General features: G+C 39.9%; 1 long non-coding RNA gene across 1 annotated transcript; it reads left to right on the top strand.

Moving 5' to 3' along the window:
- On the top strand, positions 1–20,877 carry LOC143665399 (uncharacterized). The gene is made up of 3 exons (XR_013166935.1): positions 1–86; positions 20,369–20,481; positions 20,634–20,877. It is a non-coding gene; the product is annotated as an uncharacterized LOC143665399 (long non-coding RNA).
- The last annotated feature ends 4,224 nt before the right edge of the window (positions 20,878–25,101 follow it).

Here is a 25,101-nt window from a genome sequence, read left to right as displayed (position 1 = left end):
TCTACCTGTCCAGCTCACAGGCAAAAAAGGAGCTAATCCAGCCAGACCTCTCTGGGACTGGAGGGTGGAGTCTGGAGAGTGCAAAGGTAACCCAAGAACCTGGTAATCATTACCCCTCAGCAGAAGAGATTTCAAATCTGTGCTCTAGAGCTCTCTGATTAACATGTTTCAGCTCTTCACTTTTATCTTCAGTTTGAGTTCCTGAGAAACAGAAGCTGATGGGCAGCCTTTGCCTGCTGGCTGTTTTTAAGTCAAGTGTCCATCCTTGGTCCAATTAGCTAAGCCCAGGTGGCCAGGTTCTTGTAATACCAGGAGGGGGGCATATAAAATGAAAAACCTCTAGAAAAGATTTTGGCAAGACAAGAGTTGTGAAACTTGGCCTGCCTAGTACAATAGATGACATTCATATATATGGTACTTCTCCATGGGTTTAGCTTGATTTTAACAACCTCACCTACTTCCTGAAAAGATTCTGCAGGAAAAATTAATGAACAGGTTAAGTCTGAAGTATTAGTTATTAACATACCAAATATTTGTTTCTCACTCACGATACATGTTTAGCATGGGTTGAAAAAACCATTGCTCCAAATCTTGACAAGAGGTAAAAGAATATCTAGGAGTTTGTGATTTTGAAAGCAGAGGCCTTGTCAGTTACTTTATCAGAACTGGCCTCAATCCCTTTTCCCTTTTCTGTGCATCTTCCTTTTCCTTCTCTTTCCTCAGTGCTTGGCATCTCTGATCTCTGACACATTTGCTAACACTAGCATGTTTGGAGGCTAAGTAAGTAAACATGCTTTTATTCCTTTAAGAAGTATTCACATTTGAAAAGATAACTTACAAACTTTTTTTCCCCTCACCATTGCATACCTGTAAATTACAAAAGTCACTTGGTTTTTATTCATGATATTCTTACTGCCAGAAATGTTCTATCTGGCAGACTCCTAAATATCTTTCCTGTGTTCCCTGAGCAATGAGGGAAGAATTAGCACTTCCTTTGTGGTATTAAAGCGCTCAGTTTATGCAGGTGTGGCGCACTGACCCTGTTTTATGCTTAGCTGTTTGAGTGCTTATCTCCTCCCCCTTCTCATCATAAGAATGGGGGTTGTTTTGGTTTGCTAAAGCTGCTGAAATGCAATATACCAGAAATGGATTGGTTTTTACAAAGGGGATTTATTAACTTAAAAGTTGAAATTCTAAGTCCATGGAAATGCACAAATTAAGACATCCACAAAAAGATGCTTTCACTGGAGAAAGGTTGACTGCCTCGTGGTTCCTTTGTCACATGGAAAGACACATGGCGATGTCTGCTGGCCCTTCTCTCCTGGTTTGTTTCAAAATGGCTCTCTCGGCTCCTATAGGTCCTTCTGGCGTCTGCTGGGGTGTTTTCTTTCTTAGCCTCTCTAAACTCTCTCAGCTTTCTTAAAGAACTCCAGCAAGCGGATTGAGACCCACCTTAAATAGGCTGGGTCACATCTCCATGGAAATAACCTAATCAAAAGTTTCCACCCAAATAGGTCTGGGCCTGCAAGATTGGATCAAAAGAGCATGGCTTTTCTGGGGTGCAGAACAGTTGAAAACCAGCACAGGGTCTTCTCTTTTATCTGAAGGTGTGTAATCTTAGGTCTTAGATGGTGTTGGTCCATGGCTGGCCACACTCTAAAGGACTGAGTGCATTGGTCTGTGCAGGTTTTACGGCTGCCTCTGCTGAACCTGACACACCAGGAAGGCCCCAGAGAGTGGCAGCTACTGACCCTGGTACACTGTATTAATCTTAAGAAACTTAAAATAAAAATTATCTTACACTGTTGAAGTGCTGACTGATGACCCCAAATGACTGTTCTTCTCTAGGATCATTTTAACCTCTTTCCAGTCCAAAGATTTCCTTCATTTCAAATTAAATTAAATTGAAGTACATGGAGACCCCAGAAGTTTCTTTCTGGTCACGTGGGCAGCTGTTTGGTAAGGTTAACCCAAGGAATTCTCCTTTTAAACTGTGTAATATTGGAGTATGGTAGATCTTCTCAGTCAGGAGTCAAGATATTTCTATGTGTACTCTAACTCTGCCATTGATTAACTCAGCAATCTTGTAGGGGTTTTTTCCTTGCTTCCAGACTTCATGTTCTGCAACTGTAATATTAGGGAAATTGGGTTGTTGTTTTCCAGATAGCATCTTGATTTCCAGGAGTTCAATTTTTGGTGTTTCCTTACTTTTCAATTTGTCAGGATTTTGGAGTATTGTAATTATAGATATTTCTCCTCAGTGTTTCATAATAAGAGTTGGATATAAGTGATCTGCTATTTAGGGAACATAGTTTGCATTTAGAGACAGCTGTAGATGATAATGCGCCACGAAGGGAATAAATAGAACCAGGAAGTAGCACCTACAGAGAAAAGTAAAAAAACACTTTGTTTAAATGGCTTCTTGCTCTGCTCAATGCAACAATGGATGAAAAATGGATAAGAACATAAAAAGAAGCTTTTTGCTACTGAAATGCTGGTGGCAATGGAAATTGAAAAGTTGCTACTCTTGAACCAAAGGAAGTTGCATTCATATGCTAGATTTGCTAGGTGTCAGTTAGGGGTTGTAGTCACACACTTACGGCTATAAAAACCCCTTCTATTAGAACAAATTCTGTAGGAAAACGTTTTTGATGTGAGTCTGAAATCCTCTTGTCTGTAATTCCTTATTTCTAATGAAGCAATTATGTTTAAAATGCATTTTTAACTTTGTGTAATTCCTTAAGAATGCAATTATTACATTATGACAGATTAAACGTCATCTGTCAGGGCCAGGTGCATACTTTTTGGAGTTGTACAAAGTAAAAATGTGGGGCCTTTTGTTCAAAAAGCTGGTACAAAGTGTTAATAAAAGTACTAAAATATAAGGCTTTTTCCTTTCTTCCATGGTCTCTCTCTTGACTTATTTAGGCATTTTTATTCACTATTTAATGTTGTTCTAAGTAGAGAAAAATTAAAAATTTAAATTTTTAGCATGAATTTTATAGTTCATCATTATGTGGTATAGTGCCAGTTTTAAATGCGAACATAAGAGCATTTAACTCACTTGCAGAGTCACCAGAATTACACACTTGATGTTTCAAAGCTTATACATGCCGTGTATTTTGTTTTTACCAGAATAGTGGAAATGCTACACAAAAGTAACCCAACTGTTTACTTCACGTCTTCTACTAACACTCTCTACCTTTGGTTTACTGGTGGGTTAAAGAAGGATTGAAAAGAAAAGGAACTATGGATTGTCTTATCTTTGTTTTCCTCATATACCATCATTTTCAGAGTAAGTTGTGGCTAATATAGGGACACCACACAAGCAGGGAGGGTATATAGGGTTCCTTGGTCACCTGTGTTTCTTACAACTCCACTGCCTTCTTCTGTGTTGGGAGCAAATCCTCGTTTGTAGAGAAAATGTGGCCTTTTGGGGCTGTCAGTGCCTCTGCTTACTCAGTTGTAGATGTAATAAGCTTACTTTTTATTTTCTTTGAGTTTCACCAAATTACCACTCAACATAGGCCCATGGGAATTCTCTGCTCAGGGGGCTTCTCTAATATTATATCTGAATGAGGTGGCAAAGAACGGTGGCAGGCAGGCATATTGCAGGTATGTCCTCTACTTATGAGAATGCTCCATTTCCCCATTGGATTTCACTTACAAAAAATGAAAGAAAGTAAGTTATTAAGAATTTCAAGATGGCGACAGAAGAACATGAAACCAAGTACAGGGCCCTTTCTGAGGGCAGGGCCCTATGTGACTGCAAAGATCACATACCCATGAAGCTGTCCTGACATCTCTTAATTACTGTAATTGTGTTAATACTAAAAGCATCAACTACATTTACTGAACAGTTACTGTGTGTCAGACACTGAGCAAAAGACATTTTCATACATTATCTCTTTTAATTCTTATAGAAACCTTCTTTGGCTGATGGCATTCTTAGCCTCCTGTGCATGAAGAATCAGAAGCTAAGGGAGTGAAGTAACACGAAAGCATTATGCTAACTGAAAAGCCAGATGCAAAAGATCACATGTTATGTTATTCTAATTATATGAAATATCCAGAACAGGTAAATTCATAGAGACAGAAAGTAGATTAGTGGCTGCCTGGGGCTGGGTAAAGTTGTAGGGAAGTGGGAGTAGGAAGACGATGCAGTTGGAATGCGAACCTGGGCAGTCTTGGTACACAATGCCCAGTGCAAAGAAGGAAGACGGGGAACATAATGAAGTTAATTCTGATCTTGATTATGTAATTTGGATTTACAGGGAAGGGGACATTGGGGAAAGTTAGTGATGGTTTTAGTGTTTATAGTCTACATTCTCTCATCATAGATCTACCTCCAAGGGGCATTTTACTATTTCATGTAGTATCAGTCCTTACAATAATACTCTCCCCTTCCAACTTACTGCCATCCGTTTGGTTTCACATTTTGCTTATCCAGTCATCTGTTGATGACATGGGTTGCTTCCATCTTTTCGTTATTGTGAATAAGCCACTACAAATATCAGTTTTCAAATATCTGTTTGAATCCTGGCTTTCAGTTCTTTTGGGTATACATCTAGAAGTGGGATTGCTGGGTCATATATTCATTCATCTTCATTTTTGAAAGATATTTTTGCTGGACATAGTATTCTAGGTTTCAGCTTTTTCTTTCAAAACTTTAAAGACATTATTCCACTGTCTTCTTAGCTGCAATTTTTTTTCCTGATAAAACTTCTGTCATTCTTATCTTTGCTTTCCTGCTCTTTTTTTGCTGCTGCTTTAAAAATTTCACCCTTCTCACTGGATTTAGGTAATCTAATTTTGATGTGCCTTAATGTACCTTTTTCGTGTTTTTTTTTTTTCTTTTCTTTTTTGGTGCTTTAAGTTCATTGAGCTTCTGGGATTCATGGGCTTATAGTTTGCATCAAATTTGGACTATTTTGACCATTATTTTTTCAAGTGCTTTTTTTGTCCATCCACCTCCTTTGAGGAAACTGCAATGAGTCCGTCATAGGTTGCTTGAGTTGTTTCAAAGATTACTGATTTTCTGTTCAAGACTTCTATTTTGTCTTCAAGATCACTAATCTTTTCTTTGGTAATGTGTAATCTGTTAATTCCATCAGGTATATTTTTCATATCACACATTGTAGTTTTAATCTCTAGTAGTTCAATTTTTATCTTTTAAATATCTTCTTTGTTCAATTTTTCCTCTGGCTTCTTGAGCATATTGAACATAGTTAAATGAATTGTATTAATGTCCTTGTGTAGTAATTCTATATCCTGCATTAGTTGTGGGTCTACACAAGAAACAAGAAAACGCACACGTTTTCTTGTTTCTCTATGTGTCTGGTAATTTTTGACTGAATGCTGGGCATTGTGACTTTTACTTTGTTGGGTGCAAGATTTTTTTGTGTTCCTATAAAAATGCATAAGCTTTGCTCTGAGCTGTGGTTAAATTTTTTGGGAAAAATCTGATCTGCTCAAGTCTTGCTTTTAAACTTGGTTAGACCAGAATAGTGTTATCACTGAGGCACATCCCTTTTGGGTCTCTGCCTGATGTTGTATGAATTATGAGGATTCCACTCTGCTTCCTGGGAACAGGAACTATTCCTAACACTCTGTGAGCAATGAGGATTGTTCCCTCTATCTTTTCAGGAGTCCTTTCACCCACTTCACATATTTTTCCCACATGCTTGCACTGATCAGGATTCAGTTGAAAACTCAGGGGACCGTCCTTAGACCTCTGGAGTTCTCTCTGTGGTTCAGTCTTCTGTGATACTCTGACTGAAAACTGTTACCACTTTGGCTCCCTCAGACTCCCAGCTTCATTTCATTGAAGTTGGGAGACTACTGCCCAGTTTCTCTTCCTTTCCCCACAACCTGGAAACTCTCTCAATGTAGTAAGGTGGGGCTTTTATAGGGCTGATCCCATTTACTTCCCAACTCTCAGAGATCAATGTTCTCATTGCCTGTACGCCATGTCCTGTTTCACATACTGGCATCCCTGGGGGATATTGCAGGTGTGCTTGCAGACCACCCCAATAAAGCAATATCACAAGGAAGCAAGACCCATGAAAATTTTTGGTTTCCCAGCAAATATTAAAGTATGTCTACACTGTACTAAAGTCCAGTAAGTGTACAATAGCATTATGTCTAAAAAAACACTGTGCATACCTAAATCCAGCTGTGACCCAGAGGTGTGAAGTGAGCTGTTAGAAGAATAGTGCCGAAAGGTTTGCTCGATGCAGGGTTACCAGAAGCCTTCAATTTGTAAAACAAAAAAAAAACCACTATCTGAAAAGCACAATAAAATGAGATATTTATACAGAATGTGTCTTATTTTCAGTTCTTCCTAGAATATTAAGGTCAGTCCCTGTTATTCCATCATACCCAGAAGTAGACATCCTATCCATTTTAAAAATGATATGTCCTTATACGTGCCTAATGCATAGACGATTTCTATACCTCCCTATTTACAAAGGAATAATTAATGGCGATTCTGCTGGTAAGTGAGAATGTGAGTGGGGAGAGGTCCTTACCTTTTCTTCATGGCTTGTTTCAGTTTGCTTTTTAAAAATCCATGCTACATATTTTTATCACTATAATTAATAAAACTTGTTCATGAAATGATTTTCACTTGAAAGGACCTAATGAAACATGAAGAGCTGTCAATTTTATTGACTCTTTTTGCCCTCAAATTACTAGCTGATGGATAGTTGGACTCATCTTCCATCTTCCTGCCTGGCTCAAAGGTGATGTAGAGTCAACAGCATTTGTACTTCGGTCCTGTCTCCTAGGAAGCAGAATGTTTCCGGACTCTCACTTATTCTCTTGGTTTGATGTGAGACTGCGTAGGTCTTTCAGAGCAACACTGAAAATCAATGCACCAGTAAACTCTCATATACCGATTGTGGGGTCTGAATCCAGGTAGCTTTCCTGGAGTCAGTTTATTATTATATACCTTAATTTATATAGCTTAAATATAGTATAACTTTCAACCCTAAAATTCTAAGTCTATGAAATTATCCTAAAGAATTGATATGTGCCAAGATTTACAATTAAGGATTTTTGTTATACCACTATTTATAACTGTGAAAAGTTGAGAACTCATAAATGTCTAAGGATATGCTTTTTTATATGAAATGTGGCATATGCTTAATATGGAATGTTCTGAGACTATTAAAAATCGTAGTTTATTGGCATGCACCACAAGGTGGAAAAAATCAGTTTATACAAAAGTGGGCATGCAGGGCAGTGTGATGGTGGCTCAGTAGCAGAATCCTCCCTTGCCATGTGGAGACCCGAGTTTGATTCCTGGTGCCTGCCCATGCCAAAACCTGTGTGCAGTATAATTTTGGGGATAAGAGTTCAAAAGATATACATTAAAGGTTAACCATGTTTATTTCCCAGTAGTAGGATAATGAATAATTATTATTTTACTCTTTTGGCTCATCTACATTATAATTCTTTATTGGAGAATTATTGCTTGTGTGATAAAATTGTAGTTTAAGTCACAGTGTATACCATTCTGAAAATAAAGGGCTAGCTTTTGTTTTCTGCCTGTCATCTCTCTTATGTTCTTCTGCCCTTTGTGGGTAGGGAACAGAAACTTCTCCAAAGGTTGGTTGTTTTTCTTAAGTATAATTAGTGCCTTTTTGATCAAGGGCAGCTATGCTCCTGCTATAAATATTCCTTGTTTATTGAAGGATGTTTGCGTCATCTCTTCCCACGTTCATCCTGATCCTTGGTTTTGAATTGCAGTCTGATGCACAAGCTCTGACTTTCTACCCCCTACTCTTGTCTTCCCTTTCTGTCCCACAACCACTTTGCAAAACATCTACCTTCTATTTTGCTAAACCACATTCAGGGCCTTGAGTTTGAGGCACACCTAAATCCTACTCCACACTGATGGGTTCCACATGTTACTGACTTTTCTCTGGTTTTGAGATGTGGTAGTTAGAAAAGGAGTCTGCGGAAATCCAACATGAAGTTCATAGAGGTAGTGGGCTACATTGTATTATTCCTAATTCTTTACTCTAGCTTATGAAATTGCACATCCATGCCCTTTGCCATGTGTGGTTCTCTGCAGACCCTCCCAATAGAGTGGAAGGAGTATATTCTCTGCCCCACTGATGTTGGACTTGGTTGTATGACTTTGGTTAAAAGAGGGTCAGCAGAAGAGATATGAGCACAAACTTTACCTGTGCTTGCATTGTTTGGTTTGGCCTCTTGGTCTTCTACCATCTGCTATGAAAAGAACATGATAGAAGCTTCCCAAGAAGAAGATAGTACAGTGAGACTGAAAGAAACTTGGATCAGACAGACCCAAATACCATCTCCAGATTAGAGCCAAGTCCAACTGACCTACAGACCCTGAGGGAGGAAAACAAAAGTTTGTTGGGTTAAGCCACTGAGATTATGAAGTTGTTAGCTATAGTTATGCCACTGGCTATATGATTGTTATTTATGGATTAAAAAGTGACTAATCCAGGTAGCAAAAATAGCACTATCCTTTAATTGCTGAGATTGCCATAGTGGGAATATCATAGAGATACATGATGTTCAACAAAATGTAAAATATTTCATCAGCATTTTCATATCTAGTAGAAGGATTTCATGCTCCCAAATATGGCATTCAGTAGACCCCTGAAAGGCAAACCATCCATGGTGGAAAAAATGTAGCCACCCCCTTCCACTTGTATAATGTTTCACATATCTTATAGAAAGCCAAACCTTGGTTCCTCTCATCTAACATATAATATGGTGATGGAATGTGATGTGATCAGATGCACCGCACATAAGTAGCACAGCAGAACTGAAAGGGAAGTGGACACGGGACAAGGAAGACAAGCCTGCGGCCACCTCCCACTGCAGGTTGTCCAGGTGCCGCTGTCCTCCTAACCCAGGCAGCAGGACCTCCAGGGGCAGGAGGCCTTCTCTCTTCTCTGCTCTCCACCCCGTTCCCAGAGTTCCTCAAGAAAATGTCCCGTCACCTCTGGCTAGTTTCTACCCAAGAACAAAAAGTTAGGAAAAGAGTCTTACACTGAATCAAGGTTGAATCTCATCGCACTGTGGTACTGGATCCAGGTACTGCAGAAATGTACATGTAAATCTGTGTGTGTGTGCACGTATTTGAGGGAGTGTATTCGCAGAGAGCACAAGTTTCTTTTCTCCTATGGACAATGCGCTGTTGTTTCACTATCTTCTAGTTTTTGTTTTTTTTTACATTAAAAAAATTTTTTTATTAATTAAAAAAATTAACAAATAAAACATTAAGGTATCATTCCATTCTACATATACAATCAGTAATTCTTAATATCATCACATAGTTGCATATTCATCATTTCTTAGAACATTTGCATCGATTTAGAAAAAGAAATAAAAAGACAACAGAAAAAGAAATAAAACGATAACAGAGGAAAAAAAAGATTATACATACCATACCCCTTACCCCTCGCTTTCATTTACCACTAGCATTTCAAACTAAATTTATTTTAACATTTGTTCCCCCTATTATTTATTTTTATTTCATATGTTCTACTCGTCTGTTGATATAGTAGCTAAAAGGAGCATCAGACACAAGGTTTTCACATTCACAGAGTCTCATTGTGAAAACTATATCATTGTTCAATCATCATCAAGAAACATGGCTACTGGAACACAGCTCTACATTTTCAGGCAGTTCCTTCCAGCCTCTCCGCTGCATCTTGAACAACAAGGTGATATCTACTTAATGCCTAAGAATAACCTCCAGGATAACCTCTCAACTCTGTTTGGAATCTCTCAGCCATTGACACTTAGTCTCATTTCACTCTTGCCCCTTTGGTCGAGAAGGTTCTCTCAACCCCTTGATGTTAATTCTCAGCTCATTCTAGGGTTTTTCTCAGTCCCTTGATGCTGAGTCTCAGCTCATTCCAGGATCTCTGTCCCACGTTGCTAAGAAGGTCCACACCCCTGGGAGTCATGTCCCACACAGAGAGGGGGAGGGTGGTGAGACTGCTCGTCATGTTGGCTGGAGAGAGAGGTCACATCTGAGCAAGAAAAGAGGCTCTCTTGGGGGTGACTCTTAGGCCTAGATTTTAAGTAGACTTGACCTATCCTTTGTGGGGTTAAGCTTCATATGAACAACCCCCAAGACTGGGGGCTCAGCCTATAGCTTTGGTTGTCCACACTGCTTGTGAGAATATCAAGAATTCAACTTGGGGAGGTTGAATTTCTCCCCGCTCTCACCATTCCCTGAAGGGGGCTTGCAAATACTTTTCCAGTCACTGATCAAATCACTCTGGGATTCATCGGGGCATCACTCTGGACAAACCAACAAAATCTCATGTCTACCTGAGATTCCAAGTACTTATGACATTCAATCAAACTATCTCCATGAGTTATATTAGGAAATGCTCTAGTCAAAATATAAATTTTGTAACAAATAAACATTTTTTGCTTTAGTCTCACACATAAGGTCACATTTTAAAGTATTAATTATCATCTATTTTCAGCACCCTGCAATAATGACATTCCTTTGTTCTTCCTCATGCAAAAACATTTTTAAAATTTGTGCATTGTACATTTCACTATTATTATACACTCTAGGCATTCCTAGATTATACCATCTATCTTTCTTTCAGATTTCATTTATGTCTCCAGCCATCCTCCCTCTATCATTCTCACATGCAGCTTCATTCAGTGTTTTAACATAATTACATTACAGTTAGGTAGTATTGTGTTGTCCATTTCTGAGTTTTTGTATTCAATCCTGTTGTACAATCTGTATCCCTTCAGCTCCAATTACCCAATATCTCACCCTATTTCTATCTCCTGATGGTCTCTGTAACCAAGGAAATATTCCAAGTTTATTCACTAATGTCAATTCATATCAGTGAGACCATACAGTATTTGTCCTTTTGTTTCTGGCTAATCACACTCAGCATAATGTCCTTAAGGTCCATTCATGTTGTTACATACTTCATAACTTTATTCTGTCTTACAGCTGCATAATATTCCATCTTATGTAAATGTCACAGTTTGTTTAGAAAACTGTCTGTTGATGGACATTTTGGCTGTTTCCACCTCTTGGTAAGTGTTAATAATGCTGCTATAAACATTGGTGTGTAAATGTCCATTTGTGTCCTTGGCCTCGTGTCCTTTGAGTAGAGACAGCATATAGATGGGTCCTGGTTTTTAATCCATTCTGCCAGACTATGTCTTTTGATTGGAGAGTTTAATCCATTAACATTCAGTGTTCTTACTGCATGGGTAGTACTTTCTTCTGCTATTTTGCCTTCTGGATTTTGTATGTCATATCTAATTTTCCTTCTTTTTACCTTTACTCATAGTCTTCCTTTCTACACTCTTCTCCACACCACTGTCTTCTGTCTTCGTGTCTGTCTCTAGTGTTCCCTTTAGTATTTCTTGCAGAGCTGGTCTCTTGGTCACAAATTCTCTCAGTGATTTTTTGCCTGAAAATGTTTTAATTTCTCCCTCTATTTTGAAGGACAGTTTTGCTGGATATAGAATTCTTGGTTGGCAGTTCTTCTCTTTTAATAATTTAAATATATTATCCCACTGTCTTCTCGCCTCCATGGTTTCTGCTGAGAGATCTGCTCATAGTCTTATTGGGCTTCCCTTGAATGTGATGGATTGCTTTTCTCTTGCTGCTTTCAAGATCCTCTCTTTCTCTTTGACCTCTGACATTCTGATTATTAAATGTCTTGGAGTATGTCTATTTGGATCTATTTTCTTTGGAGTACGCTGCACTTCTTGGATCTCTAATTTTAAGTCTTTCGTAAGAGTTGGGAAATTTTCAGTGATAATTTCCTCCATTAGCTTTTCTCCTCCTTTTCCTTTCTCTTCTCCTTCTGGGACACCCACAACATTTATATTCATGCGCTTCATATTGTCTTTCAATTCTCTGAGTTCCTGCTCATATTTTTCCATTTTTTTCCTATAGTTTCTGTTTCTTGTCGGATTTCAGATGTTCCATCCTCCAGTTTTGAAATCCTATGTTCTGTCTCTCGAAATCTACCATTGTAGGTTTCCATTGTTTTTTTCATCTCTTCTACTGTGTCTTTCATTCCCATAAGTTCTGTGATTTGTTTTTTCAGACTTTCAGTTTCTTCTTTTTGTTCTTTCCTTGCCTTCTTTATATCCTCCCTCAATTCATTGATTTGGTTTTTGATGAGGTTTTCCATGTCTGTTCGTACATTCTGAATTAATTGTTTCAGCTCCTGTATGTCATTTGAATTGTTGGTTTGTTCCTTTGACTGGACCATATCTTCAATTTTCCTAGTGTGAGTTGTTATTTTTTGCTGGAGTCTAGGCATTTAATTACCTTAATTAGTTTATTCTGGAGATTGCTTTCACTTCTTTTATCTAGGGTTTTCTTGCTGGATGAATTTGTTGTCTATCTGTTCTTTGACATTCCGTTCAGCTTTATCTGCACGTTTAGCTCAAGTTTTGTTTAACAGAGGAGAATTTTTCAGTTCTTGTTTTCTTGTTTCTTGCCTTGCTTGTGTGGTGCTTTCCCGCCCCCCCCCCCGCCCACACTTGGGAGGGTCTGCTTAGATATTATAGACCCCAGCCAGATTCTCCCAGACCAAACTGGCCTCCTATCAGGAGGAAAGAGTCACCTGCATTGGTTTTCCCTGAGGGTGAGACCCAGCAAGTTGAAAGACTTTCCTGTGAAGTCTCTGGACTCTGTTTTTCTTATCCTGCCCTGTGTGTGGTGCTTGTCTGACTGCAGGTCCCACCAGCATAAGATGATGTGGTACCTTTAACTTTGGCAGACTCTCTTTGCTGGGGGCGTGGTGGAGACAGAGGAGAGGTTGCAGGCTGGTTTCAATGGCTTCAAATTACCAAGCCCTGGTGTCTGAATTCCTTGATGGAGGGATTCCACCTGAGTTGGGCTTCACCCCTCCCCTGGGGAAGGCACAGGCTCCAGACAAGCCCCCAAAAGTGCTCACTTCTGCCTATGTCTGGGGCAGTTGCAGCCTGAAAAGTCCTGCTGCTGTATCCAGAGGTCAAGTCTTTGTAGATACACAGCCATAAAAACCTCTGTTTCCTTATTTTTTTTTCCCCCTTTTTCTGTCAGTCCTGCCCCCTTGGCACTGGGGCAAAAATGAGCAACCTCCGCTTTGATCAGGTTCACCTAAGCTGGGGGCCTATTTTTAGTAGTCAGAATTTGTTAATTAGTTCCACAATTGGCATTTGATTGTGCCCAGTCCCTGCTGCTGGTAAAGTCCTTTCCTTTCCCCTCTGGGAAGCGGCCTGTGGGGGAGGGGTGCTGGCTGCCGCAGCTTTGGGAACTCACGGTTCGGGGGGGTGCTCACAGCCAGTGCAGCTGGTCCAGACTGGGGTACGCTGTGTGTCTGGTCACTGATATGGCCCCAGGAGCTGTTCTGTACTGTTTCTGGTTATTTAGTAGTTGTTCTGGAACAACTAAATGCGTACGTTGTTAAGCCGCCATCTTGACCCAGCTTTTTTTTATATTTTTAATTATGAAATATATATACAAACAAGCAATGAATTTCAAAGTACATTGTAACAAGTTGTAATAGAACAGATTTCAGAGTTTGGTATGGGTTACAGTTCCACAGTTTTAGATTTTTCCTTCCAGCTGCTCCAAGACACTGGAGACTAAAAGAAATATTAATATAATGATTCAGTAGTCATACTCATTTGTTAAATCCTATCTTCTCTGTTATAACTCCTCCTCCTTTGATCTTTCTCCCAATCTTTAAGGGTATTTCGAACCAATGTTCTGGTTTGAAAATATTATATGCCCCAGAAAAGCCTGTTTTAATCCTGATTCAATCTTGTGGGAGCAGCCATTTCTTTTAATCTTGATTCAATAATGTGGGTTGGAGTCCCTTGATTAGATTATCTCCACAGAGATGTGGCATGCCCACTTGTGGGTGTGACCTTTTGATTAGATAGAGATGTGACTCCACCCATTCCAGGTGGGCCTTGATTAGTTTACTGGAATCCTTTAAAAGAGGAAACATTTTGGAGTCAGAAATGACAGAGCCAACAGAAACTTCAGAGCAGAGTTGACACAGATGCTGATACTTGGAGAACAGAGACATGGGTGTTTGGAGATATTTGGAGCCCAGCAGCCATTGCCATGAGATGCTAAACAAGCCAGAACCTGGAAGGGCCAAGGGAAGCCAAGAGGTGAAAGCCAGCCCTGGAGAAGCAACGTGAGGAGCCCCCACAGGAACAGAGGCTGAAAGCAATGGTGCCCAGGAACAAGGGACCAGCAGATGCCAGACACGTGACTGCCCAGTTGACAGAGGTGTTCCTGACTCATTGGCCTTCCTGAATTAAGGTATCTTTCACTGGATGCCTTAGTTTTATAGGGTTACTACTGTAAACTTATAACTTCTTAAATTCCCCCTTTTAAAAGCTGATCCAAGTTCTGGTATATTGCATTCTGACAGCTTACAAACTAGCACACCCATTCTAACTGTTTCATATTAGAAAGGGGTGTCGATAGTATGGATGAGGGATGGAGCCGCTGATGAGGGGTGGGGATGGAATGGGGGATAGTGTGGTTGGAGGATGGAGCAAGCTTCTTGGAGAGGCTGGCCTCTCTGGGTTTCAGGACTCATCTGGCCCAGGAACCCATTTGAAGGTTGTAGGTTTCTGGAAAGTAATTTTGGTGTGTGAAACTTTTGTGGACTCTCAGGTAGAGCCCAAGGTATTCTTTAGGGTTGGCAGAAATGATTTTGGTGGGGGGTTGGCAAACGGCAGTATGAGCAATATCTAGTGAAGCTTATTTAAGAGTAACCTCCAAAATAGCTTCTCCACTCTATCCGAACTCTTTTAGCTGCTGATACTTCATTTTGTAACATTTCTTTACCCCTTTCATTATCTTCTTTGTAGGAGCTGGACAATTCCTTAGATTCGATATTAGGGAGGCAAGGAAAAGCAGTGATTAAGGCTTTAGACTGGAGTTTGGAACCATACTTCCTGATTTTGAATTCTAGATTTGCTACTTACTAACCTTACGGTCCTGGGAAAATCTCTTAACTTCCCCGTGCCTGTGACCTCAACTGTGAAACGGGGTGATAGCAGCTACCTCAAATGGCTGCTGTGGGGGTTGCTTAGGTTAATCTATGTAAAGTGCTTAGGACAGTGCCTGGCTCATAATGCTCAATAGTGTTAGCTTCTGCTATGTTGTTGTTATTCGTAGTGCAGAGTCTCAAATGCTAAAAGTCTCTTTTTGAAGGATTGTTCATAACAGGAGGTTTAGAAGCAAGACAGAGAAAGGAATTAATACCGTCACAGCTTGTGTTTCAGCAGAATAATAACATTCAACAGATGGCATTGGAGAAAGAAAAATGATCAAATCAGGGAATATGCTCTTCCAGATGTTGTGAATGATTCCTCCCTTGGAGTCTCATGAGTAAAATCACATTAGAAGTTTGGGCCCCTGGGCAGTCAGGCTGGGCTGCAGCTCTGAGGGGCCAGGATTTTAGGGGGAGCACTGGGGCTGAGGGTTCTCCTGCAGGGACAGAAGACCAGCTGGCAGGACCCATTCTGGTCTCCCTATTTCTTCTCTTGCTCATAACTCTGCTTCCAGCCTAGTGTCTTTGTGGTTAGCAACTGTTTCCTTTCCCAAGCTGACTCTCCTATCAGAAGAGTTACCTTTCAGACCTGGCTGAATTTTATGTGGCGCTCCTGTAGTAAGGGTCAAGATGGGGTGCGGGCTTGGAAAAATAGAGACACTGGTTTCTGGGTGTGTGTGTGTCTGCATTTGTGCACACTTAAAGTTCAAGACACATTGGTCTGGATCAAGGATTGTTATTCCCAATTTTTGTGTTTTGACCTTAAAATGGAGTACAAGTTCCTGGCTCGGTGCTTAGGCCATTTGGAAAATGAATTCATTCTTGCAATTATTTTACCAGATGGGAAGAACTCTTAGGCACTCTCAGGGCCTAAAGGTTCTTGATGATCTCACCATGTTTTTCCCCTGGTTAGTTATCTGTGGTCACCCTTGGCCTGCTTCCCCAGAGCCTGGGCTGGCACCAGAGGCTTGCTGAGAGAGGATCAGAGGTGAGGCGCAGGGAGTAGAGTTTGAATGGTTCTGTGTGTACAGGGAATGACTTTCCAGGAACAGTGGCGAGATGCGCATACGGCACTGTGGGTAGGCCTCAAAATAAACAGGAACTTTTAGATTGTATAAATAAAAACTGTCTCTGGATGACCTCTTAATTTTATCTTCTTTCCTTTCTGAGTAACAACTATTATTGGTACAATCTCACTACATAAGTTTAAGACGACATAGGAGAAAAGAGAACTTGGAGAGGGCAGGGTTAATTTTCAGTTTTCACTTTGGAACTTGAGAGGGAAGCAAGAGAGAAGGAGAAGAGTGATGAAGACAGAGGCAGAGAGTAAGAGACAAAGCAGAATGGAGGATAGTGGGGGTGGAGGAGGAGAGAGAAGTGGGTAACCCCCGAGCTGTCGAGCTCCCGGGATGCTCGGTTGCAGCAGGAAGACCCTTTCATGACCACCCCATAGACTGATGTGTTCACAAAGCACCATAATCCCCCTTCTCTCCAGATGCCCAGAGCTGCAGGGAGTGTGAGCACGTGGCCTCTACGGCACCTCCCCGGCCCATAATCCGTGCGCAGACTCTGGGGTGCGGCCCACTCTGACTGTCCAGCCACGCTGGCTCTGTGAGAGGGAGGGCTGAGAGTGGAGCTTGGCCCCACTCCTGAGCCAGCTGAGCCCCTGAGACCATCCTTGGCAGTCTGTTTGGGTCATTTGCATTTTCACAGCCAAAGGGCTCCTCACAAGATGTTCTTTGCAGATATTTAAGTCTTTGGATTCCAGAGCACCCCCAGGGCCCTCCTGGACCCTCCTCTTCCAGATGGCCACTGTCGCCAACTTCATATTTCTCAATTACGAGGAGGGTGCTGTCGGGGCTAGACGCCCATGGGAGTTACTCTAAATAACATTAGCCCCTTTCTTTCCTTTCTCTCCTCCCTCCCTTCTTTCCTTCTTCCTCCTTATTTTCTGTCAAGCTTTTGAATTCTGTCAATTCCTGGAAGCAGGACAGAGCTCAGTGGTCAGCCAGGACCGGCACAGAGCCCTGGGCCAGACGGAGAAGGAGTGTCCTGAAAGGACAAGCTTTTTGTGTTAGAGTAATGCATGTGTCAGGAGCATCCTATATGGCACATTTTTAGTGCTGCTGTAACAAATTACCACAATTTTAGGGGTATAAACAACATCCATTAAAAGATAGATATGAATATGCTCTGAAATTTTTCAAAAAGCCACAAAATTAATTATTTCTGCCCTGTTGAGAGTTTTCTAGACACACATGCATTTTGGTTGGTTACTCTCAGATTTAACTCCTTGAGTAATTGTCATATCAATCTATTTTAGAAACGCATCACTCATATAGATGTAGGATAGGTTAGACAGATGAGAGGATTTGCTTACACTGATTGTCTTTGGTGCTCATCTCTTCTTAATCTCTATGTTTCCCTTGTCATCCCATTTTTTTCCCATGTTGACATAGTATACTATTTATATTCCTAAAAAAATTGATTTAGACTTGGGCTAGTTTACAATTTAGTAACATCACCTTAAATACCATCATTTGAATATGTTCAGAATCTGAACTGAATCTATATAATTTTCATCTTGATATAAATGGAGAAAACAAATTTATTTTAGGCACAATCATCCACTGTCAACACCTGTTTATATCTGTACATCGTAGCTCAGCTGGGTCCTTGGCTTAGAGTCTTATGAGATGTCAGCAGGGATGAGTTCCTTTCTGGTGGCTCTGGGGATGAATTTGTTTCAAGCTCACTCAAGTTGTTTGCTGAATTCATTTCCTTGTGGATGTAGGACTGAGGACTCTGTTTCCTTGTCGGCTTCTAGCCAGGGGCTGGTATTTATTTTTAAATGATGCCCTCTTTCCTTCTCATGCTTTCCATGTGACTCCTCCAGCAACAGCTAGGTGAGTCCTTCTCATGCATTGAATCTCTCTTAGTTTCCCTTTTTGCTGCATCTCTCTGACCTCTTACCAGAGAAAGTTCTTTGCTTAAAGGGCTCATGTGATTAGCTTGTGCCTACCCAGATAATCAGTGTTTTAAGTTCATGGATTAGCAAAATTCCATCCTCAAAGTCCCTTTTGCTAGCTAATACAACATGTCCACAGGTCCCAAGGATTAGGGCATAGGCATCTCTGGGGTGGGGGGCAAATAATGCCCCCCTCCCCCCATAAATTATTCACTGATAGTCTTGGCCACCCAAGGTGGAGAAGCTGTTGTAGCTCTCTAAGGGAGCATGTCTGGCATTTCCACCAGATACTGGGTAGAACTGAGTAGAGAAAGTGAAGGAACCTGAAAGCCAGATCCAAGGGTGGAGCGTAAGGCACTTTTGTTCTTTGAAGGGAAGCAAAGTCCTCTTCTCATGCTCAGAACCTCTGAATTTGGCAGGTTAGATCAGAGTCCATCTCCTCACTTGAGATGAGGCTGTGGAGGCCTGAGTGGTGCTGCGACTTGGCAGAAGTCAACGGCCGTACCGGAACTGGGATTCGGGCACCTGACCACTGTCTCACTTCTCTGTGGTCTAAATTTATCTTCAGGCTGAAGAGCTCTGAAAGCAGCTGTTAGGAAGTGTGGTGGGGTCTTGGCAGAAAGCAGACATGTCTCTCAATTCTTTGGCCTCCTTTGCATGTAACCTGCAGGGGCAGGTGACTCAACCAATTCTGAGTTAAAAAACACAATAAATAACATTGAGGATGGGGTCTATAGGAACATGCCTCTGGCTTTTGTATTGCCTAAGGACCATCAGCTGCAGTGGCCAACCAGACAAACTCCATCTTCTTCTCACAGTTCTCAGGACTTCTGCCCGGGGTCCTGGGTGCCCTGGGGGCCAGATCTCTCATCCCTCCCTGAACCCTGGGCTGATGAGCAGACATGGGCCCACCATATGAATTCTCTTGACGTCTCCTGGAGAGGAAACTTGGAGAGGAATTTCTCCCCTCTGTTACTCCTTTCTGAGAGAAGCTGGATGTCCCATGGGGCCCAAATTCAGAGCTGGAGGCTTGAGCAGGTTCCATTGGATTGGCTCATTGTCTAGGGGCTGCAGCTCCTTACTTCCTCTGAGCCTTCCTGGCTCCTCTTTTGCATGGTCTAGAGACGTCTAGTTCCCAGAGGATTTACATAAGACAGACCAAAGTGCGCTCCAGGCTAAGAATATATCCGCCCCCTTCCCCGGGCTGTGTGCCTGGGAGGTGAGGAAACTGACTCACTGCATCTCTGACTCTTTGAAAAGAAATATATGAAAAAGCTATTGGATTAATGATGGGGAAAATTGGTATTTTTAGCACATGAGGGGCAGAGTTAGCTGCTCTGAAGTCTTAGAGGATGAAAGTTTTTTATTTTTAAAAAAGAGCTCTTTGTCTTGAATGTTTTAAGCGTGTTTAGCAGCGGAGGGCTCTCAAGTGGCAGGGAGGCACAGGCAGGACTGGAGACCGGAACTGGAAATGCCCAGGGGTATCTAATCAGCACTGGTGCAGAATGAATGATTGGGGGCTTTGCCCGTGAAACCCAGGCATGGAGATTTTCTCCCAGACCAAAAACTCCATTTGAGTCCTACAGTGCCTTTCTGGGTCAGAGGTCCAGGACACTCTGTCTTGGTAGACATAAGCCCTGAAAACGTGGGCTGCTACTGAACTGTGGGCATTTGTCTTCCATGCGTTCTCCAGCCTCCTGTCCTGTCCTGCCCCTGGGAGGAGGCCTTTCTGTCCCTCTGCTAGAGCTCGTTCCAGCACCCCGTGGCAGACCTGGTGACCACTGGTTGGAGGTGTCTCTAGGTCAAGCTCCCGCTGCAGCTGCTCTAGAAACACCCCACCCATCGCCCAGGGTTTCCTCCTGATGGACAACTAGACTCAGGCCTAGAGAGCACACGGGGAGGTGTTCACAGAATGGCCAATGGTGATGGCTGGGTGGCTCCTACCAGTCAAGAACTGCGTTAGTCCTAGGGAGAAAACCGCTGGGTGAGTATCCAGTAGCAATCCTTCCACCTTTTCCATGCTGGTGGACTCAATCACCTGCCACAGGTGAGGAAGATTTACTGTCACGTGATCCACATGACAGTCGGGATTACTGATTTAGGAGCCAGATTTCCAGACCAGGAATCTCGTTCCACCACCCACTTAGTAGCTGTGATGGCGGCAAATTCTTTAGCCACTCTGTGCCTCAGTTTCCTCAGCTATAAAGTGAGGATAACAATACCTAATAATACTACCTTTGAAGAGTAGATGACTTAATATGTGTAAAGTGCTTATGAAAGTAGCTGGTTAGGTAGTAAATGCCCCAAAATGTTAGTGATTATTGTTCTTGCTCTTTTGTTCCAGTCTCTCCTGCAGCTTGGGCCTGGATAAATTACATTATTACTGGCAATTGGACCTGAGAGGAAGTCTGCTGGGAAATAGCTTAGTTTCCCGGCTTCTATGACAAATACCACATAGTGAGTTGGCTTAAACAAGAGTATTGTCTCTCGGTTTTGGGGGCTGGGAGGCTTGCTTTCTCCTGGGCTCCATAACGTTCTGGCTGCTGGCAGATCCTGGGAGTTCCTTGGCTTTCCCATCACATGGCCATGTCCTCTCCTTTTCCTTCCAGGTTCCAGCTGACTTCTGGCTCCCTCCCCAAAATCTTCTTCTTATAAAGCCTGCAGGGATGGGACTAAGACCCATTCTGGTACAGTTGTCCACACCGTAACTAAAAAAAACTTCAAGGGTTTCTATTTATAGTGAGTTCACACACAAGTGAAATGGGATTAAGATTAAGAACATGGATTTTTGGGGGGCGGGTAGGGTGGTGGGCTGTCCATAACTCAGTTTACCGCAGGGAGCCCCTGAGAAATGCTCTGGAAGGTACACGTTGTCCATTTGGCTGCTCATGATGAGGTCTGTATGTGATGCCCGGAATTGCAGAGTTAACTCCAGCCTGGGAAGATCTGATTTTAGACGCTTTGTTAACTGACATAATAAATTGCTCTCATTGTTTAAACCTTCTGCCACTTCCAGTAAAAAAAAAACCACCCAACTGATGTACCCTGCAGTGGTACAGACCTTGCTAGAGTTATGGTGCATTTAAGCTCCGTTTGGAGTTAAATGTATTTGATAATGTTGTTAGGTTGTTTTCTGTTTTAAGTTATTAAAAAATGTTTTGAATGGTAATACAAAATACACGGTGAAAATACCAAAAAGTGTGAAAAGGCTCACAGTGAAAAACTTCCCACATCTGTCATTCCTATCTCCAGGTCCCCACAGCCACCCCTGGTCTTAGGGTTTTATTGACCCTTCCTGAGGTTCTGAAGATAAATACAAAATAAATATAAATAACAGACGTAACAGTACAGATGACATTGCTTTCCCTCCTCTGTAATATTGATGCTAGCGTGTTATGTACAGCATTCTGTACCTTGCTTTTTTCACTTAATATATCTTAGAGAGCTTCCCATATTAATACAAAGAGCTTACTTATTTCTTGTCACAATTACAAAATACTCCACTGAATTTATCTAGCCAGTCCCCTATTAATGAGTGTCCAGATTCTTTCCATTCTTTCACTGTTGACTGCAGTGCTGCAATAAATAACTGTGTACCTGTGGTTTTGTAGATATGTAAATGTATGTATAGTGGAAATTCTCCAAGTGGAGTTGCTGGACTCAAGAGTACATGCATGTGTAATTTTGATTGTGATTGCTAAATTGCCCTCCCTACAGACCGAACCAATTTCTACTCCCACCAGCAAGGTGTGAGAGTGCCTGTTTCCCACAGCTTTGACAATGGAGTCTTGCCACCAAACTTTGGAATTTTTGCCAGTTTTATGGTGAAAATAGTATCTTAGGGTTGTTTTAATCTCTGTGTTTCTTACTAAGGATGAGATTGAGCACCCTTAAATATCTTTAAAAAAAGCATGCATTTTATTTGAATTGTCTGTTTATAGTATTTGTCCATTTTACTATAGGGTCATTAACCTTTTTTTATTATCAATTTGTAGAGTTTTTTATACACTAGGAAGATTGTTCTATGATGACTTGTAATTTTGTTTCCAAGTTCACCATTTGTCTTTCTATGTGATTATGGAGGGATCTACTCTTGTCATGCAGATATTAAATTTTTTTCATATAGTTGACTTTTCAGTGTTTTTTTTCATGGTTTCGGGATTTTGGGGCACAGTTAGAAATCCCTCCATTCTCTAAGATTATGAAAATCATCCCATCTATTTACCTACTACCATTATTTATTTATTTTTATATTTAAATACTTGACCCATTTGAAATTTATTAAATAGCACAGTATGATATACGGACACGATATTGATAATTTCTAGATGGCTACCAAGTTGCTCCAATATTTATTCCATAATTCAGTTTTTCCCACTGATTTGTATTTATGTCCTTTCCGTGGACTTTCCTTTCTATTCTATTGCATGTACTATATTGCTTTAAATACTCTTCTTTTGTAGAATATTTTTATATTTGATAGAGGACAATCCTTTTCCTTGATTTTACTTATCATAGCATTCCTCACATTGTTTCTTTATTTTCCAATATAAAATTTAGATTCTCTTCATTACTTAAAAAAAAAGAACTACTTGGATTTTATTGAAATGGATAAATTAAAAAATTAATGTTAAAGGTTAAAATATAACAGGTTCCTGTTTGTCCTGATGGAGATATTCTGGTAATGGATGGTGGTGATAGTAGCACAACGTTGTGAGTGCGATCAGCAGCACTGACCTACATGTCTAAATATGATTCAAAGGGGAATATTAGGTTGTATATGTGGAAACAGAATAAAAATTTAAAAAATTCATGGAACTATCCCTAAGTTAAACCATGGACTTTAATTAACAGCACAATTATAAAAATATGTTTACAACAATTGTAACAAATGTTCCACACCAATGCAAGTGATTGACAGAGTGATAAATAGGAATCCTCTATTTTATGCATGATTCATGATTGTTCTGTAAACCCACAACTTATTTAATAAAGGAAAAAAATACTAAAAGATAATCAAATTAGAAATATCAGAGATAAGATATAAGAAAACAACGCTAAGTCATCCTGTCCAAAACTAAAGTATGCTTCTCCATTTGTTTATGTGTTTTTATGACCTTCTAAAATGTTTTAAAGATTATTTGACATGTGATTTATATATTTTCTTGATAAATTTATTTATAGAAAATTAGTCTTTTTATTGTTCTTACTTTTACTGATGCAAATGGGGTCTTTCCATCTATAATACTTTTCTAACTTGTGACTATTGAAATTAATTTTCTACTTCACAATATTTGTGAATTTTATTAGTGTTCCCAGTTGACATTTTTCATTGATTTTCTTGGATTTTCCAGGTAAGCAATAACATAATTTGCAAATTGGTTTAGTTTTATCTCTGCCTATCCATTTTACACCTTCAAATTCTTTCCTTTGCATTTTATTGGCTACAGTGCCAGTGAAAATTGACAAAAATAAAATGAGAACTAGACAAATCTACAGTTATAATGGGAGATTTTAACTCATCTCTCAGTAACTGAGAAGAAGCATGCAAAAAATTTCATAAGCACAGGATTGACAAACTTGTCTTAATTGTGTATGTAGAACCCGGCACCCAACAAACTCCAGAATGCACATTCTTTTTTAGTACACATGGAATAGTTACCCAAATTGATTATAGGCTGGACAATAAATCAAGTCTCAATGAAGTTCAATATAGAGTATGATCTCTCATTATAGTGAAACTTAGCTGGAAACCAAGAAAAAAAAGATAACTAGAATATTCCTAAATTTTTGAAGATTAAATAATACAATCGTAAATAACCCTTGGATCAAAGAGAAGATTATATTGGAGAAAGAAAATATTTTTACTTGAATGATAATTAAAATATGACATATCAAAATATGTGATGCAGCTAAAGTCATGCTTAGAGGGATATTTTTAGCACTAAATATATACACTTATCAGATAGAAGAAAGACTGAAAAATTAGTAGACTGAGTGTCCATCTCAATATGTAGGAAAAAAATAGAAAATTAAAGTCATGGAATGTAGAAGTAAGAATATACAAAAGAGAGAAGCAGAAATGAATGATGTAGCAAATAAATGTATAAGAGAGAGAATCAACAAAGCCAAAAATCAGTTCTTTAAAAAGATATAAAATTGAAAAATACTTTGCAAGACAAATCCCAAAGGGAAGAGCATGTAACAATATCAGGGAGGAAATAAAGGATATAACTACAAATTTTGCAGACATTAAAAAATAATAAAAAGATATATTAGACAACTTTGCCCACAAACTTGACAACCTGAGGGACAGGGAACTTACCCTAACAACACAAAAAGAAATAAAGAATCTACTAGTCCTATAGCTATAAAGGGAGTTTATATCCATAAAGAAAATATTCCCACAAAGAAAACTCCAGGCTCAGGTGACTTCATCAGCAAAATTCTTAATTACTTTAAAGGGAAGAAAAATAACACTGACTTTGCATAAACTTTTCTAGAGAATAGAAAGAAGGAATAGTAAAGCATTTTATAAGGTCGGCAAAATTTTGATACCAAAACAATTTTTTTTTCAAAAAAAAGAAAGCTACAGGTCTGTTCTCTCATGAACAGAAATTCAAAAATTCTAAGGAAAATATAAGCAAATTAAATCCAGTGATAAATAAAAAAGATAATACTTCACAATAATACTCTATATTAGTAATGCAATGCTGATTTTGCGTTCAAAAATCAATCCGTGTCATTCATCTCACTAATTATTCAGTATTGTATTAGAGGTTCTAGTCAGCATAAAAAAGCCGTAAAAATAAATTAAAGTTATATGGTTTGAAAGTACCATTATTCACAGATGCTTTTTCTGTATATATAAAAACCCAAAAGAATCCATAGATAAAGCATTGGCATTAATATATGAAGTTAACAAGATCACTGGACGTAAGATCAATATGTGAAGATCAATTTTACTTCTATATTCTAACACAATATAATTAGAAATAGAATTAGAAAATGAATACAACGTTGTGAACACAATTTACACAATATATCCACAACATTTTGAATGTAGTTATCCCCACT

The sequence above is a fragment of the Tamandua tetradactyla genome, chromosome 21 (genome assembly GCF_023851605.1).
Source record: "Tamandua tetradactyla isolate mTamTet1 chromosome 21, mTamTet1.pri, whole genome shotgun sequence".
Lineage (NCBI taxonomy): Eukaryota > Metazoa > Chordata > Mammalia > Pilosa > Myrmecophagidae > Tamandua > Tamandua tetradactyla.
Note: the sequence above shows the minus strand (reverse complement) of the source record. Positions and strands in the feature narration are given on the sequence as shown.